Here is a 19,240-nt window from a genome sequence, read left to right as displayed (position 1 = left end):
CTGCCAGTAGCCACAACCAAATCAGGATCATGGAGCTCTCGAATAACCACATCATGTGGTGAGAACTCAACCATTTTACCAGAGCCAGAATGACAAATTTGATAAACAGAGAGGAGGTTTGTAGAAATGTCAGGAACCAAAAGAACATCCTAAAAACAACCACCTGTCAACGGAACAAAACCTGAACCTGAAACTGAAAGTTGTGCTGAGTCACCAACTGCAATCTGTAAAGTATTACTGTGAGCAAGTGAGGTAACAAACTGCGGTGAGTGTGTCATGTGGTGAGAAGCTCCTGAATCAATAATCCAAGTGGATGCAGAAGGAATAGCTCGTACAAAAAGAGCATGTCCTTTCCCAGTAGAAGAGGAAGATGGAGGCTGAGGAGTAGAAATCTGATGCTGCTGCATGGCTGCTCCAAAGCCTCTAATCGTTTCCAACAACGAGAAACTGGATGACCTTCTTTGCAACAAAAATTGCAAAGTTCATTTGATTTCTTCGTAGTCTTGGAGGAAGACTCACCAAACTTAGAAGAGTGCTCCTGTTTGGGATAGGACTTCGGTTTGAAATCAAACTTAGGGGGTGGCTTGGAGGGACGCTCACTACCAGCTGAAGCATTCTTAGGCTTCAGTTTCTGCTTCTTGTTCTCTTTAGATGTTTGAGTAACCAATACTTTTGGCTTAGATCCTGTGAGAGTGTCCAACTAAGATAGGTGAGCCTTCTCATGAGTCAAGCAATCACAGAACACATCAAAAGTAGGCATGGTGAAGCGTGTACCCAATGCATCCATAGTAGAATAAAAGGTGGAAGCAAATATCCGATAGGGACGTCGAAGCTTAGAGAGAATCAGGTAGATACACTCTGGGTCTGTCTTATTCTTACCACAACTGTGTAGGATAGATCTGGTGGTTTTAAACTTGTTCGGAAAGTCCTCAATGTGAGGAAAAGACTCATAAAGAGAGCTCTGCCTCAATCTGTAATGCCCTGAACTCATTGACAGTACCAAAGAGAGTTTCAAATTTGGACCACATAGCCTGAGGAGTGAGAAAACCATCAAGGTGAAAAAGCAAGTTGTCTGAAACATGTAAGGAGATGACATCCATAGCCTCATCCATCTTATTGCGGTGCTGAAGAATCTCAAAAGGACGCTGCAACAACGACTGATCCACATCTAAACAGGACCACAACCCTCTTGATCTGAGAAGCCTCATCATACGAGCTTTCCAGAGGTGATAGTTCTGGGATGTAAGAAGCTCAACTGAAGAATCTGCCATGTGTACCTGTACCTGAACCTAGACTTGCTCTTGATTTTTTTAATTAAGTGTTCTTTCAGACTAGACAGAAGATGCAGAAGGGGTTTTTTTGTTTTTTTGAGTTTAGGTGTTGTGATTTTTTGAAGGAAATTATAGAAAATAGTAAAAAATAACACCCCCCACAATATGTAAAACAAAAAACCAGTACAATCTGAGAGCCAGAAAAGAAGACAAGAGCAAAGAAAATTCGTCAGACACTATCTTGTGTACTTGATGATGTTTTTGGAAAAAATAATTCCAAATCTGAGAAGGGCTCTCCAAGACCTTTCTGACGCCTATTCGTTTTCTGAAAATGGAGTCCGTTTGCCCAAGTTATGGCTCCCGGAGTGCAGAAAAGAGCACTGACTTGGACGAAAAAAACAAGTACTAGATGAAAAAATCAGAAAATCTCACCTCCAGATTTGAGTAGGGCCCAAAAAGAGATTTCCGACGCCTATTTGTTTTCGAAAAACCGACCCCGTTTGCCCAAGTTAGGACAAAACAACCTCCCCCCTGTCAAAAAGGCTTGCAAGAGGAAGCAAGAGGAGGAGAGGTGGCTCTCTGGATGGGCGGTGGCGGAGGGCGGGCTGCGGCCAAGCGACGGGCAGCGGCGGCCGGGCGTGATGCAACGGGCGGTGGCGGCCTCGGGTGCTGTGCGGTGAGTAGCGGCGGTCGGGCGGTGGCAGCCCTGTGTGGAAGGCGCGGCCCCAGGCGGGAGGCGACTGGGTGCACTGCAAAGGATGGCGGTGGCCCCAGGCAGAAGGCGGAGGCCGAGGCAGCGGGGCAGTGGTGGCGGTGGAAGACAACACCTGCGATAACCGTCGATCGCAGAGTTGGCTGCGGCGGTGTAAGAAACCACCAGCGTCTGGCGGTAGTGGTCGCGGCTTGGGCATGCTGTTAAAAGGCCTGAAAAAAGATTTTTGGATTTTCTTTTTGAGTTTTTTTTAATTTTTGATGTTTGCCTCAAAAAACGTGCCTGTAAGGGCGAAACTCAATTTTTTCCCCAGAGCTAAAGTTGTCCAAACTAGACAAATTTTATATGAAAATGGGGGTTTTTGGGTGTTCTGAGGTCAATGGTGAGGTCCGTTTGAGCTCAAAATACCCAGAAACAAAAAAGATATCCCAGATCCAAACTAAAACCTCTAAAAAAACTGAAACCCTTGCCTCTAGAGAAAATCTTCTGAAAAGAAATCAAGAACAAGCAGTAGTAGATTTAAGCTTTGATACCATGAAGAAAATGAGAAAGTACAACTTCTGAGATCCCAAGAGCATTTGCAAGCAAAATACCTATCACAAGAGAAGATTGGAGACAAAACACAAAAAGGACTCTGAAGAAAAAGATTATCATTCAGAGAGGGAATGAAAAAGGAAAGTTACAATACAATCCTTATGACAGGAGAATAGAAACCCTAAAGATGTGCAACCCTAAAGAAACCCTAAAGAGATAAAGAGTATTTAATTATTAAATACCTACAATATTATTAAATGCCTAAGTTTAGCTTAAGTGTAGAGTATAATAGACTAAGAATTAAATAAATAATTATTAGCTAATACAAGATAACTCTAACAGGAAGTATATCAAGCAACAGGAGCAAATGTTTCTTCGTAGTCTATTCCTTCTTGTTGAGAGAAGCCACGAGCCACAAATCTAGCCTTGTACTTTTCAATGCTGCCATCAACTGCATGTTTTATCTTGTACAACCACTTGGAAGATACAACAGACTTCACTTTTGGTCTAGGCACAATATCCCACACATTGTTCTTCAGGATGGATTGATACTCCTCATCCATTGCATCTTTCCAAACTTGTTGTTTTGCGGCTTCCTCTATGCTAGAAGGTTCAGACTCAATAAGATTACACATTAATGCAACATAACCAGAAAATCTTTGTGGTCTTTTTCTTTCTCTGAATGTGCCTCTAGGAGCGGCAAACTATTATGCTTCCTGCATAGTGTTTCACGCCCAAAGAGGTCTCTTTCGAGACACAACAATATCTCTAGGCCCATCAGTGGGATCCAAAGGTTCAATTGAGTCATTACTCATATCAGATTCTGTGTAATGTCCCCACTTTAGTAGTTGACCAAGTGTATGTGCGTTAGCCTATCTCTACATGGTCCCGAGGGCTAACGAAGGGTTTAAGGGGATCCTGGAGTGTTTTGGCCTAGTCATTTCCAGTTTGGGCCAAAATGGAGTTGATTTACTTAGTTTCAGGCATACTTACTATTTTTAGTAAGTCAACAAGACACAACGGAGGCTAGTTTTGGTGATTGGATTCGATACTCCTCGGCGAGAGCTTTCCAACAAGCTATCACTCGCGCTATTCGGAGTCTTATTGCTAATATATTTTAATGCCTGAAGTGTTATTAAAGTAACATTTAATTTAATTGTAAAATATTAAAGTGTTACTTTAATATTTATTTTATGGGGATGTGTGCAAATCAAAGGGGCACCCAAGGGAGACATAAGTGAATATTTTAATATGTTTTATATTGCACATCTTTTATCCCACATTGCTCAAGTGAGTTGGGTCGTCCCTTGGAGAAAGAATAAAAGGAAGCTTTTGTGGCTTCATTCAGCATGTTGAATATGAGAAGAAATTGATGTGTGAGTTGCAGATCCGTTCTTGGCATTAGAGGACGTCTATCCTCTCTTGTGTCATTCTAGACATCATTCCCTTGGGGTTTGGCCTTTAGAATCCATTGCTATCAGCTTCATTAACAGGCAGATTGGGTGCATCTCCAGCTACAGGCAGATTTGGTGTTTTGCTCATACCTTCTCCACTTCTTGACCAATGCTTATGCCATTTTGAAGGGATGATTTTATGAAGATATTGGACTGATTGAAGACTAATTAATACTGTAGCAGCACTGTAGCGCAGCACTATTCACGTTACTGTAGCATGGCACTATTCACACTACTGTAGCGTGACACTATTCACGTTACTCTAGCACGACACTATTCATGTTACTGTAGCAGCAAGATGGGAAGTCATTGCTAGAATATTATGTCAAAAATGCTGGAGTATTTAGTGAGTTGAAAAATCTGCTATGTATTTGATTTTAATAATTCTGGAAATAATATCATATCAGCAGTAGTTCAATCTTCATGTTGCATATTATTGTAATTTCCTTCAAGTTCATATTATGTGATTTCAAATCTATGCAAAGACCTAAAAACAAAGAAACATTTCATTTCCGAAGCTATAAGGGGATTTAAACATTAAACGGAGAAATAAGGAGTTGGATGCAAACTGTTTGACTAAATTCCTATCAGCAGTTGGTTTAGTTTTTGGGGATTTTAGGGTGTCCATTACAGTGGTATCAGAGCTTGTTCTTCCTACCATCCTGTGAGGGTTTCATGCGTCCAGCACATCAGTATTACTTGAGGAGAAACAGGTCAAACACAAACCTACAGAATTCACCAGAGATTGAAGAAGAGGGCGACCTTTTTTCAGCACCAGCCATGGGTGACAGAGATGGGGAAAGGGGAGAACCTAGCACTAGGGAGATGCTCAGTGATCTTGCTAGGGGTCAGAGGGAGCTCCAGGCTCCAGGCTACATTGCAGCAGATGGCTATAGCATTTACACAACATTTGACGAGAGCAGATCAAGGCAATAATGCCAACTGAGGTAATAATGGCAACCAAGGTAATAATGGCAACCAAGGTAATAATACCAATCAGGGTAATAATGCTAATCAGGGAGGTGGACAGGGTAATGGAGGTAATGGAGACGCATCAGTTAACAGGGAAACCAGGACATATGTTAGAGCAGGTTCTTCTACTACGAGACCACTCATGCCACAGTTTCCTCCGAGACAGAATGACTAGAATAATGTCGGTCCTACACAACAAGAGATTCAAGATATGATTATGGATGATTGGAGGGACTCTAGCCCTGAGTTACAGGCTGAGATGACATTCAGGGAATATATGGATGTTAGACTCAAGAATATGCCCATGAGAGGAAACCGACAACAAAATTATGAGATGAGGAAGAAGTTGGGAAAGTTGTCTATTCCATACTATGATGGTACAAGGAAGGCTTCAGCACAGACATGGGTCCAGAAATTAGATACTTATTTTCAGCTTAATCCCATGCTTGAGGAGGATGCAATTAAGTATGTTGCATTGCACTTGGATGGGAGTGCACACGAGTGGTGGCACCATGGTATGGTCACATTGGGCCATAATCAGATAGACACATATGCAGAGTTCACTGACAGGTTGATTGACAGGTTTGATACGAAGGATCCAGAACTCCATTTCAAGGAGTTAGCTCAGTTGAGACAGTGGGGTCCTATCGATAGTTACATCTCAGATTTCCAGAGACTATCAGTGTTGGTTACAGACATTTCGAAGAGGAGGTTGATTGTACTGTTTGTGGATGGATTGTCAAAGCCTCTTCGTGGTTGGGTGAAGGGACATGATCCCCTCACATTGTAGGATGCCATTCGGAAGGTGAGAGATCTTGCACCTTCCGCTTCTAGGAGTAGGTTCACTCCTAAGGATCCACACTTCAAGAAGGATAAGGATAATAAACCTCTACATAGGGATTCTCAGCCTTAGAAAAAAGAATCAAAGAGGTTAGACAATGAGACACTGAACGAGTTGAGGCAGAAAAAACTATGTTTTCAGTGTAGGGAACCGTGGGACTTATCTCACAAGTGTCCTCTGAAGGCTAAGGCCAACCAGATGGAGTACTTCTCTGCTGAGGAGTCATAGTCAGAGGATGAGGAGCAACAGTCAGAGTCTGATGGTGAGAGAAGTGCCACTGAGGAGGGTTCACGGAATGAGAAGTCCCTAGCTAGATTGACAGGTGCTCAAAAGGCAATTACTTTTAAGGTGCGTGGCATCATGCAGGGATAGAAGGTGGTTGCTTTGCTGGACACTGGGGCCACACATAATTTCATAGATTCACAATTAGTGGCTAGGAGAGGGTGGCAAACTGAAGAACATTCAGGATTCCGAGTCATGGTAGCTAGTGGTCACAAGTTACTATGCACACAGAAGATTACAAATCTTTGCATCGGACTGGGTGATGGTTATGAGCTTCAGGATGAGTTCTATGTTGTGGACATGGGTGATTATGATGTTATCTTAGGGATGACTTGGATGGCATCGTTGAGAGAGTTTACTCTCAACATGGAGAGAGTAGAGATGAGGTTCCAGCATGAGGGCAGGACCATGGTACTCAGAGGATTATCAAATGGCAGTTGTAGGGTAGTTTCTTTGAGGAGGATGGAGAGGTTGTTCAGACATGATGATGTTGAGTGGGCAGCGGAGTGCATGATTATGCCAGCATCACCAGAGCCACAGGTTAAGAGTCATCCGCCTGATATGTAGGACATCCTTGATCGACATGCCAAGGTATTTGGCAGTATTCCACATGGTGTTCCTCCAGATAGGGGGATAGAGCACGTCATTGAGTTAAAAGAGGGGGCTAAGCCCATTATGATCACGCCCTATTGTCATCCAAAAAAACACAAGGATGAGATAGAGAAAGCCATCAAGGAGTTGTTGGAGATGGGGCACATTAGGCCAAGCAAAAGCCCTTTTGCTTCAGCAGTTGTTTTGGTTAAGAAGAAGGATGGAACAATGCGCATGTGCATTGACTACAGGGCCTTGAACAAGAAAACCATTAAGAACAGGTACCCCATTCCGAGGATAGATGAGCTGATAGATGAGCTACATGGGGCATGTTTCTTCACAAAGATAGATTTGAGATCAGGGTATCATCAGATCAGTATGAGGGTAGAGGACATTGAGAAGACAGCTTTTCGGTGTCACTATGGTCATTTCGAGTTTCTGGTTATGCCATTTGGGCTAACCAATGCTTCTGCTACTTTTCAGAGTTGCATGAACCAGGTGTTCAGGGGGCATTTGAGGAGATTCGTTTTGATTTTCTTTGACGATATTTTGGTCTTTAGCAGGACATGGGAGGAGCATTTGCAGCATCTTGAGGAGGTGCTATCTATCTTGGAGAGAGAGTCACTGTATGCCAAGGAGTCTAAGTGTGAGTTCGGGATGACAGAGCTTTTGTACCTTGGTCATATTATCAGTGCAAAGGGAGTTCAGATGGATGCTAAAAAGATTAGAGCTATTGTTGATTGGCCCACGCCTATGAACCTTACTCAGCTTAAGGGGTTCTTTGGCTTATGTGGTTTTTATAGGAGGTTTGTTAAGGGGTTTTCTCAAATAGCTGCTCCTTTGACAGATCTTACTAAGAAGGGGGCCTTCATGTGGACAGGGGCAACACAGAGGTGTTTTGAGCATTTCAAGCAGGTGATGTCTTCATGTCCAGTCCTAGCTCTACCAGACTTCACGAAGCCTTTTGAGCTTCATTGTGATGCATTAGGTGATGGGATTGGAGTAGTATTGATGCAGGAGAAGCACCCCATCGCTTTTGAGAGTAGGAAGCTCCGAGGTGTGGAGAGGAGCTATTCTATTTATGATCGTGAGATGTTGGCCATCATGCATGCCTTGGCCAAATTCCGATCCTACTTGGTTGGAGGGAAGTTTGTGATCAAGACGGATCACAACAGCATAAAGTATTTCATGAGCCAGCGAGACTTGAATGACAGGCAACAGAAGTGGGTCACTAAATTGCAGGCTTATGACTTTGACATTGAGTTTGTCAAAGGGAAGAAGAATGTAGTAGCTGATGCCTTATCTAGAAGACCTCACATTTGTGCTCTTGCAGAGATTACAGGAGATTGGAGGGATAAGATTATAGCAGAGTATGTCGGAGATACTTGGGCTTCTGGTTTAATTTCAGCTACTATACAGGATGATCGCTATGAGGTGATAGATGGATTGATCAAATTCTAGGACAGGGTTTATTTGATTCTATCATCACAGTTGAAAGAGGCGATACTGAGGGTATTTCATGATGCGCCTACAGCTGGGCATCCAGGGGTCTTCAAGACCTACAGGCAGATCCGAGAGCGGTTCTCATGGAGGGGGCTCAAGGATGATGTTCAGAGGTATGTCAGGGAGTGTGTAGTTTGTCAGTAGAATAAGGGAGAGCACATGTTTCCTGCAAGTTTACTACAGCCCTTGCCCATTCCTTCTTGTTGAGAGAAGCCATGAGCCACAAATCTAGCCTTGTACTTTTCAATGCTGCCATCAACTGCATGTTTTATCTTGTACAACCACTTGGAAGATACAACAGACTTCCCTTTTGGTCTAGGCACAATATCCCACACATTGTTCTTCAGGATGGATTGATACTCCTCGTCCTTTGCATCTTTCCAAACTTGTTGTTTTGCGGCTTCCTCTATGCTAGAAGGTTCAGACTCAATAAGATTACACATTAATGCAACATAACCAGAAAATCTTTGTGGTCTTTTTCTTTCTTTGAATGTGCCTCTAGGAGCGACAAACTATTATGCTTCCTGCATAGTGTTTCGCGCCCAAAGAGGTCTCTTTCGAGACACAACAATATCTCTAGGCCCATCAGTGGGATCCAAAGGTTCAATTGAGTCATTACTCATATCAGATTCTGTGTAATGTCCCCATTTTAGTAGTTGACCAAGTGTATGTGCATTAGCCTATCTCTACATGGTCCTGAGGGCTAACGAAGGGTTTAAGGGGATCCTGGAGTGTTTTGGCCTAGTCATTTCCAGTTTGGGCCAAAACGGAGTTGATTTACTTAGTTTCAGGCATACTTACTATTTTTAGTAAGTCAGCAAGACACAACAGAGGCTAGTTTTGGTGATTGGATTCGATACTCCTCGGCGAGAGCTTTCTGACAAGCTATCATTCGCGCTATTCGGAGTCCGATTGCTAATTTTTTTTAATGCCTGAAGTGTTATTAAAGTAACATTTAATTTAATTGCAGTGTTCCACGGAAACGCGTTTCCCCCTCCCAGGCCTAAGTCCCCCTGTCCCCGAAACCCGTCCCCAAAACTTTTTCCCTTTGTCCCCCCGTCCCTGAAGCCCGTCCCCGCGTCCCCCCGTCTCCCCGTCCCCAGCATCCGTGGAACACTGTTTAATTGTAAAATATTAAAGTGTTACTTTAATATTTATTTTATGGGGATGTGTGCAAATCAAAGGGGCACCCAAGGGAGACATAAGTGAATATTTTAATATGTTTTATATTGCACATCTTTTATCCCACATTGCTCAAGTGAGTTGGGTCGTCCCTTGGAGAAAGAATAAAAGGAAGCTTTTGTGGCTTCATTCAGCATGTTGAATATGAGAAGAAATTGATGTGTGAGTTGCAGATCCGTTCTTGGCATTAGAGGACGTCTATCCTCTCTTGTGACATTCTAGACGTCATTCCCTTGGGGTTTGACCTTTGGAATCCATTGCTATCAGCTTCATTAACAGGCAGATTGGGTGCATCTCCAGCTACAGGCAGATTTGGTGTTGTAGCATCCTAAAATTGCGACACTTGCAATTTCGACTGCATTTGGGTCTTCACAATGGCGGCGCAACGTTGAACCTGAATGGAGACCCCGAAACTTGCTTGTGACACCAAAAACTGCATTTTTCTGCACCTTGGCATGATCCCTCCTTGCACCCTGCTGTCCCGAGAGGTGGGACCATGGTGCCCAGCGCCCTGGTCCTTCAGGACTAGGGCGCCCAGCGCCCTGGTCCCCCAGGGCCATGGCGCCCAGCGCCCTGGTCCCCCAAGACCATGGCGCCCAACGCCCTGGTCCCTGGCCCTATTTTGGGCCCGGTCTCCTTTTGGGCATCGGGTCTTTAAGTTTGCAAATTGGGAAATAATGTTTCCTGGTCGGCCTAAGGTCGGAAAAATCAATCTATCAACCCTAATTGACAAGTATATAAACTACTTTTCCCCTCCCATTTGGGGGGGCAAGGAAAAAGGAAGGAAATAAGCAAGAGCAAGACGCGGAAGCAATATTCAAACATTCAAACATTCAAGCATTCCTTCAAGCAATTGAGCATTCTAAGTCTCCATTCAAGGCTAGGTGTTGCATTCAAGACAAGGATTCAACCATTGAAGAGGAGATCACTTACAACACATTACATACAACATACATTACACCTTCGCATGTAAGAATACAAACATTCTTACAACAAGGTATCAGTACTTGTTTACATTACAAACATTTACATTTACAGCATTCTCATTTCTTGGTTAATTCCAAAACCGGGGTTTGACCTAAAGGCAAACCCCTCATCCCTAACCCCCCAATCGTCCTCTCTTTTCTGTGTGTAGGTTGCAGGTACGCGGCTGTAATTGAAGATCTGGAATCCTTGTGCAGAGACGAACAGATCCACCTTCGTTTCGCGGATTTTTTGGAGGACTGTGTGCACGCCGGGTGCCATCGTCCCGTCAACTTTCGCTCAAATTTGCAGAACAGCACCGTCTCGACATTTTACTACTAATTCCAGGTCCGCAGCTTCATCCTGTATCCCTATCTCTGTTTACAAGCGAATCTTTCTTACTTTACATGCATTCCTAGTTCAATCATCCTATCTACATTGTTTACAAAAGAGGGTATCCTTGATGTCTTAACCCTTGAAACTCATTTAGAATCCAATCCTGCATTGTGTGGGATTGGATCTTGTGGGTTTCAACCCCTCTTGTGAAGTAAAGTCCCTCCTAAGTGAAAACCATCAACCCTAGTGACTTCCCTTCTCTCTCCTTGGAGTTGGGGAGGGGAGAACAACTAGGGTTCGATTTTTCCGCTTTACAGGTGTTTTGCTCATACCTTCTCCACTTCTTGACCAATGCTTATGCCATTCTGAAGGGATGATTTTATGAAGATATTGGACTGATTGAAGACTAATTAATACTATAGCAGCACTGTAGCGCGGCACTATTCATGTTACTGTAGCGCGGCACTATTCATGCTACTGTAGCGCAACACTATTCATGTTACTGTAGCACGACACTATTCATGTTACTGTAGCAGCAAGATGGGAAGTCATTGCTGGAATATTATGTCAAAAATGCTGGAGTATTTAGTGAGTTGAAAAATCTGCGATGTATTTGATTTTAATAATTCTGGAAATAATATCATATCAGTAGTAGTTCAATCTTCATGTTGCATATTATTGTAATTTCCTTCTAGTTCATATTATGTGATTTCAAATCTATGCAAAGACTTAAAAACAAAGAAACATTTCATTTCCGAAGCTATAAGGGGATTTAAACATTAAACGGAGAAATAAGGAGTTGGATGCAAACTGTTTGACTAAATTCCTATCAGCAGTTGGTTTAGTTTATGGGCATTCTAGGGTGTCCATTACATTCTATAGTCTCCCTTTGAATCTCAGGAGCATGATCAACATCCATGTCTTGAGGGGTCACATCATCTATCTCCATGCATGAGCCCTTTGATTTCTTGAATGCAACATCTTCCTCAAATGTGACATCCCTGCTAACTTCTATTTGCTTCTGACCAGGATTGTAAATGCAGTAGGCTTTGGAGTTTTCACTATAGCCCACAAATATTCATCTCTTGCCAAAAGGTTCCAACTTGGATCTCTTGTCCTTGGGAATATGAACATACACAATCACAACCAAATATTCTCAGGTGGTTGATATCAGGCTTGATACCTGAAAAGGCTTCTTTAGGAGTCATATTTTGTAATATCCGATGAGGACACCTATTCTGAACATACATTGCTATTCTAGAGGCTTCTGCCCATAGAAAAATCTGAAGGTCTTGATCATGAATCATAGCTTTTGCAGCTTCAACAATAGATCTATTCTTCCTTTCAGCCACCCCATTTTGTTGAGGGTTGTAAGGAACACAAAACTCCCTCTTGATCCCTGCCTCAATACAGAAATCACGAAATCTACCAGAGGTGTACTCACCTCCATTATCAGACCTTAAAATTTTAATTTTCTTTCCAAATAAATTTTCTACAAGAGCTTTAAACTCTTTAAACCTACCTAGGACTTCATCAGACTCTTTAGACCTTAAGAAATAAATCCAAGTCTTCCTAGAGTAGTCATCTATAAAAGTTACATAATACAAACATCCACTTAGGGATGGAATTGACATTGGACCACATAAATCTGAATCTACAAGATCTAGGATTTCTTTAGACCCACTTTCACTGTTATGAAAAAGGACTTTTAATATTTTTGTCCATAGCACAACCTTTACAAGTACCATCATTTACATGAATAAGTTTAGGAATACCTTTTACCATCTTCTCCAACGATGGAAGAGCCCTGAAGTGAAGATGTCCAAGTCTTATGTGCCAGAGTTCACTGGAACTGGAAGAATCATGAATAAGATCTTGAATAGGGAGAGTGGAGAGTTTGTATAAACTCTCATGTTGATTTCCGATCACTTGAGCAGTCTTGATGCTTGAGTTCCTAGGCCAAGCAAGAACTCTTCCTTCAGAAAATGCAATTTGATAGCCCTTATCCTCCAAGGCTGAAATAGACACAAGGTTTCTCTTGATCCCTGGCACGAACAATACATCACTTAGGTGTAGAGAAACTCCAGATTCAAGGTTTAGAGATGTAGCACCAACTCCTCTTACAACATAGCATGCATCATCCCCAATAATAACTTGGAGATGTGACTCTTTCTCCACTAGATCAGAAAGGTGCTCCCGATGACCGGTGATATGTCGAGAGGCTCCACTATCAATTAACCATGTATCACTGTCCGTAGGAACATTGCTTGATAATGCTGATATGAAAAGAAAACCATTGGAATTATCTTCAACCTCCTTCTCCACTTTAATTTTTTCAGCGTCCTGGGTTTTTACCATCCGGAGCTCGAGTTGTAGGAGGCACGGATACAAGCACCAGTGCTAGCAAACAGAAACATAGGCCAAAGATAACCACAGCCACAGCCACGGGAAAGGTCACCGCCAATGCTATTGTGTTCGAGGGTGTGAATGGAGCCGAGTGCCGCAAGTGGTGGCAGGAGAATGCTGCCGATCATGAAGTGTAAAAGAATTTACAGTGAGCAGGAGTTCATTGGGCTATCCAGATGCCTATTTTCCCCATAAAGAAATTTGAGGTACCACTGTGAATGGTGGTTGACGTGTTTGATGCCACCTCCAGAACTAGCACGTTCGACTACGGCAACCATAGGCTAAGGGTTTCCTTCACAGTAGCCGACTTTACAAGGGTGTTTGGCATACCAGGCCGCAATGGGAAGAAAGTGAAGTTAAAAGCTAAGAAAATGAATAAGGACACGAAGGAGCACTGGGTGAAGATGGTTTCCTGCAACCTTACACCGGCTGAACTTGCCTCTGTGACCAATGCCACAAAAAATGGGGGAATGAAAAAGTCATTTGTAGCCGAAGGGCCGTGGCGCTGTATCATGGATGTCATGAAGAGCTGACTTACCGAGTCCAGTTGTGCATCGGATATCACCCTACCTCAGATTATTTTGATGAATGGACTTATGAATGGGGTGTAGTACGACTGGGCTACAGTACTTGCTGATAGGATGTATGAGTTCATGACTCTACACCACCGCACCTTCTACATGGCGCACTATGCCATTGGGTTGTTCCTAGAGGCCATGTGTTCCCAGCTGCCGAAGGACGAAGTAGACATCAAATCGGTAGGTAGTCTGGCACCAGGGGAGCCACCCATCCTCTATTGGCAAAATATAGATGTAGGGCTGACACCTACGACAGGACAGAAGAGGCGAAGGCAGGATGTTTTCGAGTTTGACGACTTCGACAGTGGGTAGGAAGAGACCTCGAAAGCCTCGAGTGATTCAGACGGAGATAGTGGGGCAAGCTTAGTCGAGACCGTACCAGCATCCGCACCCCCACCCCAAGTCTTGTTCGCCACACCCATGCTGACTGCCTCAGCGCATTTGAGTCCATCTAGTGGGGCAAGCTTAGTCGAGGCCGTACCAGCATCCGCACCCCCACCCCAAGTCTTGTTTGCCACACGCATGCTGACCGCCTCAGTGCATTTGAGTCCGTCTACGAGTGGCATTTGACCAGTTGGTTGAGCAGTTGGTAGACGGACTCAAATTCGCTGAGGCAATCAGCATGGGTGTGGTGAACAAGACTTGGGGTGGGGGTGCAGATGCTGGTACGACCTCGACTAAGCTTGCCCCACTATCTCCGTCTTCTGTCCTGTCGTAGGTGTCATCCCTACATCCATATGTCGCCAATTTTTATTGTGGAGCCTAGGGCTTTCGCAATTTTCTTCTTTGATCATAGGAAACGAAAACTTCCTATTGATAGCAATTTTGAAGGTGTGAAATAACACCTGAATTATTGTAGTTGTGGGAAAGTGTAAGAACCCAACTTGGCTCTCCTCTGCTGATTGTTTCTTTTGAATGCAGTAGATTTGAATTTGTTTTGGTTTTTGAATGTTTATAGATTTTTTTGTGTTTTTTTGGTAATAATGAGCAATGAAACAATACTGGAATAAACTCCTATGCTTAAAATAATACTGAAACAATAATATTACTGCTGGAATTAATTTACGAAACTATCAAGGGAATGTTTGTTCTGTTTTATGGCCAATATGCCTGGAAAACAAATTCATTACAATGTAAGATAAAAACTTGATTTTTGCTGTCCCAGTAGTTGAAAAAAATCTGCCAACTGCAAATTTTAATTTTTTTGAAAAAATTACTGTTCACGCGGTACTGTAGCAATCCGTACGGCGGCACTATTCATGCGGTACTGTTCACGCGGCACTGTAGCAGTCCGTACGGCGGTATTGTAGCGTTTACTGTAGCGCGGGTACTGTAGCAGCAATTGTATTTTGAAATGATTGCTTCAATTCTGATTTTTAATGGCTGCCAAATGAAACTGTAGGTCTGCAATTAATATATATTCGAAAATCTGCATACCCTAGATGTCTTCCCTTCTTTTTAAAGCCCAAATAGAACTCCAGAATGAAGCTCTCCTGAAATGCCAAATTTAGTGGATATTTCACCACCTCAAATGGTTGCAACACTGAAGAATTGTCGCTCTCCAATGGCTGACTGAATCAGAAACCCTTGGCTTCTTCTCCCAAGTTCATAACAAACAAATATCAATTCTCTGGATGGATGATATAAAATGAGCTCTTAAGTCCCTTCTTATTCTTTCTTATGAGAGCTCGAACACTTTCTTGGCCAATGTGGGATTAAAGACATATTCACACATTATAATATTAAAGTGACTTTATTATTATAAAGTTACTTTATAACTTTATAATAACATTAAAATATTTAAATAAATCACTTAAGTCACTTTTAATTAAATTAATTAAATATAAAGTCACCTTTTTTAATTTTATTTTATTTAATGACTTAATAAGAAATTAATTTAATCAATTTCTCCTTATTTCTCCACTTAGCCTTCGGAGAATGTAAAGGCTAAGAACTCCAATGAGATGCTAAAAAGGTGGGGACATTACACAGTTGTGCATCGGATATCACCCTACCTCAGATTATTTTGATGAATGGACTTATGAATGGGGTGTAGTACGACTGGGCTACAGTACTTGCTGATAGGATGTATGAGTTCATGACTCTACACCACCGCACCTTCTACATGGCGCACTATGCCATTGGGTTGTTCCTAGAGGCCATGTGTTCCCAGCTGCCGAAGGACGAAGTAGACATCAAATCGGTAGGTAGTCTGGCACCAGGGGAGCCACCCATCCTCTATTGGCAAAATATAGATGTAGGGCTGACACCTACGACAGGACAGAAGAGGCGAAGGCAGGATGTTTTCGAGTTTGACGACTTCGACAGTGGGTAGGAAGAGACCTCGAAAGCCTCGAGTGATTCAGACGGAGATAGTGGGGCAAGCTTAGTCGAGACCGTACCAGCATCCGCACCCCCACCCCAAGTCTTGTTCGCCACACCCATGCTGACTGCCTCAGCGCATTTGAGTCCATCTAGTGGGGCAAGCTTAGTCGAGGCCGTACCAGCATCCGCACCCCCACCCCAAGTCTTGTTTGCCACACGCATGCTGACCGCCTCAGTGCATTTGAGTCCGTCTACGAGTGGCATTTGACCAGTTGGTTGAGCAGTTGGTAGACGGACTCAAATTCGCTGAGGCAATCAGCATGGGTGTGGTGAACAAGACTTGGGGTGGGGGTGCAGATGCTGGTACGACCTCGACTAAGCTTGCCCCACTATCTCCGTCTTCTGTCCTGTCGTAGGTGTCATCCCTACATCCATATGTCGCCAATTTTTATTGTGGAGCCTAGGGCTTTCGCAATTTTCTTCTTTGATCATAGGAAACGAAAACTTCCTATTGATAGCAATTTTGAAGGTGTGAAATAACACCTGAATTATTGTAGTTGTGGGAAAGTGTAAGAACCCAACTTGGCTCTCCTCTGCTGATTGTTTCTTTTGAATGCAGTAGATTTGAATTTGTTTTGGTTTTTGAATGTTTATAGATTTTTTTGTGTTTTTTTGGTAATAATGAGCAATGAAACAATACTGGAATAAACTCCTATGCTTAAAATAATACTGAAACAATAATATTACTGCTGGAATTAATTTACGAAACTATCAAGGGAATGTTTGTTCTGTTTTATGGCCAATATGCCTGGAAAACAAATTCATTACAATGTAAGATAAAAACTTGATTTTTGCTGTCCCAGTAGTTGAAAAAAATCTGCCAACTGCAAATTTTAATTTTTTTGAAAAAATTACTGTTCACGCGGTACTGTAGCAATCCGTACGGCGGCACTATTCATGCGGTACTGTTCACGCGGCACTGTAGCAGTCCGTACGGCGGTATTGTAGCGTTTACTGTAGCGCGGGTACTGTAGCAGCAATTGTATTTTGAAATGATTGCTTCAATTCTGATTTTTAATGGCTGCCAAATGAAACTGTAGGTCTGCAATTAATATATATTCGAAAATCTGCATACCCTAGATGTCTTCCCTTCTTTTTAAAGCCCAAATAGAACTCCAGAATGAAGCTCTCCTGAAATGCCAAATTTAGTGGATATTTCACCACCTCAAATGGTTGCAACACTGAAGAATTGTCGCTCTCCAATGGCTGACTGAATCAGAAACCCTTGGCTTCTTCTCCCAAGTTCATAACAAACAAATATCAATTCTCTGGATGGATGATATAAAATGAGCTCTTAAGTCCCTTCTTATTCTTTCTTATGAGAGCTCGAACACTTTCTTGGCCAATGTGGGATTAAAGACATATTCACACATTATAATATTAAAGTGACTTTATTATTATAAAGTTACTTTATAACTTTATAATAACATTAAAATATTTAAATAAATCACTTAAGTCACTTTTAATTAAATTAATTAAATATAAAGTCACCTTTTTTAATTTTATTTTATTTAATGACTTAATAAGAAATTAATTTAATCAATTTCTCCTTATTTCTCCACTTAGCCTTCGGAGAATGTAAAGGCTAAGAACTCCAATGAGATGCTAAAAAGGTGGGGACATTACACAGTTGTGCATCGGATATCACCCTACCTCAGATTATTTTGATGAATGGACTTATGAATGGGGTGTAGTACGACTGGGCTACAGTACTTGCTGATAGGATGTATGAGTTCATGACTCTACACCACCGCACCTTCTACATGGCGCACTATGCCATTGGGTTGTTCCTAGAGGCCATGTGTTCCCAGCTGCCGAAGGACGAAGTAGACATCAAATCGGTAGGTAGTCTGGCACCAGGGGAGCCACCCATCCTCTATTGGCAAAATATAGATGTAGGGCTGACACCTACGACAGGACAGAAGAGGCGAAGGCAGGATGTTTTCGAGTTTGACGACTTCGACAGTGGGTAGGAAGAGACCTCGAAAGCCTCGAGTGATTCAGACGGAGATAGTGGGGCAAGCTTAGTCGAGACCGTACCAGCATCCGCACCCCCACCCCAAGTCTTGTTCGCCACACCCATGCTGACTGCCTCAGCGCATTTGAGTCCATCTAGTGGGGCAAGCTTAGTCGAGGCCGTACCAGCATCCGCACCCCCACCCCAAGTCTTGTTTGCCACACGCATGCTGACCGCCTCAGTGCATTTGAGTCCGTCTACGAGTGGCATTTGACCAGTTGGTTGAGCAGTTGGTAGACGGACTCAAATTCGCTGAGGCAATCAGCATGGGTGTGGTGAACAAGACTTGGGGTGGGGGTGCAGATGCTGGTACGACCTCGACTAAGCTTGCCCCACTATCTCCGTCTTCTGTCCTGTCGTAGGTGTCATCCCTACATCCATATGTCGCCAATAGAGGATGGGTGGCTCCCTTGGTGCCAGACTACCTACCGGTTTGATGTCTACTCCGTCCTCCAGCAGCTGGGAACACATGGCCTCAAGGAACAAACCAATCGCATAGTGCAACAAGTAGAAGGTGCGGTGGGGTAGAGTCATGAACTCATACATCCTGTTAGCAAGTACTGTAGCACAGTCATACTGCACCCCATTCATAAGTCCATTCATCTAAATAATCTAAGGTAGGGCGATATCCGATGCACGACTAGACCCGATAAGTCGTCTCTTCATGACATCCATGATACAGCACCACGGCCCTTCAACTACAAATGACTTTTTCATTCCTCTATTTTTTGTGGCATTGGTCACAAAGGCAAGTTCAGCCGGTGTAAGGTTGCGAGAAACCATCTTCACCCAGTGCTCCTTCGTGTCCTTATTCATTTTCTTAGCTTTTAACTCCACTTTCTTCCCATTGCGGCCTGGTATGTCAAATACCCTTGTAAAGTCGGCTACTGTGAAGGAAACCCTTAGCCTATGGTTGCCGTAGTCGAACGTTCTAGTTCTGGAGGTGGTGTCAAACACGTCGACCATCATTCGCAGTGGTACCTCAAATTTCTTTATGGGGAAAACAGGCATCTGTATAGCCCAATGAACAACTGCTCACTGTAAATTCTTTTTCACTTCGTAATCGGCAGCATTCTCTTGCCACCACTTGCGGCACTCGGCTCCATTCACACCCTCGAACACAATAGTGTTGGCGGTGACCTTTCCTGTGGCTGTGGCTATGGTTATCTTTGGCCTGTGTTTCTGTTTGCTAGCATTGGTGCTTGTATCCATG

The 19,240-nt window shown here is 43.1% G+C and overlaps 1 protein-coding gene across 1 annotated transcript in view; it reads left to right on the top strand.

Annotated features, from left to right (window-relative positions):
* Positions 1 to 19,240, top strand: part of LOC131078078 (uncharacterized) — a 242,299-nt gene that overhangs the window by 27,788 nt on the left and 195,271 nt on the right. The window lies entirely within an intron of this gene.

Source organism: Cryptomeria japonica, chromosome 9 (genome assembly GCF_030272615.1).
Source record: "Cryptomeria japonica chromosome 9, Sugi_1.0, whole genome shotgun sequence".
NCBI classification, from domain to species: Eukaryota; Viridiplantae; Streptophyta; class Pinopsida; order Cupressales; family Cupressaceae; genus Cryptomeria; species Cryptomeria japonica.
This window is presented reverse-complemented; position numbering and strand designations above follow the sequence as displayed.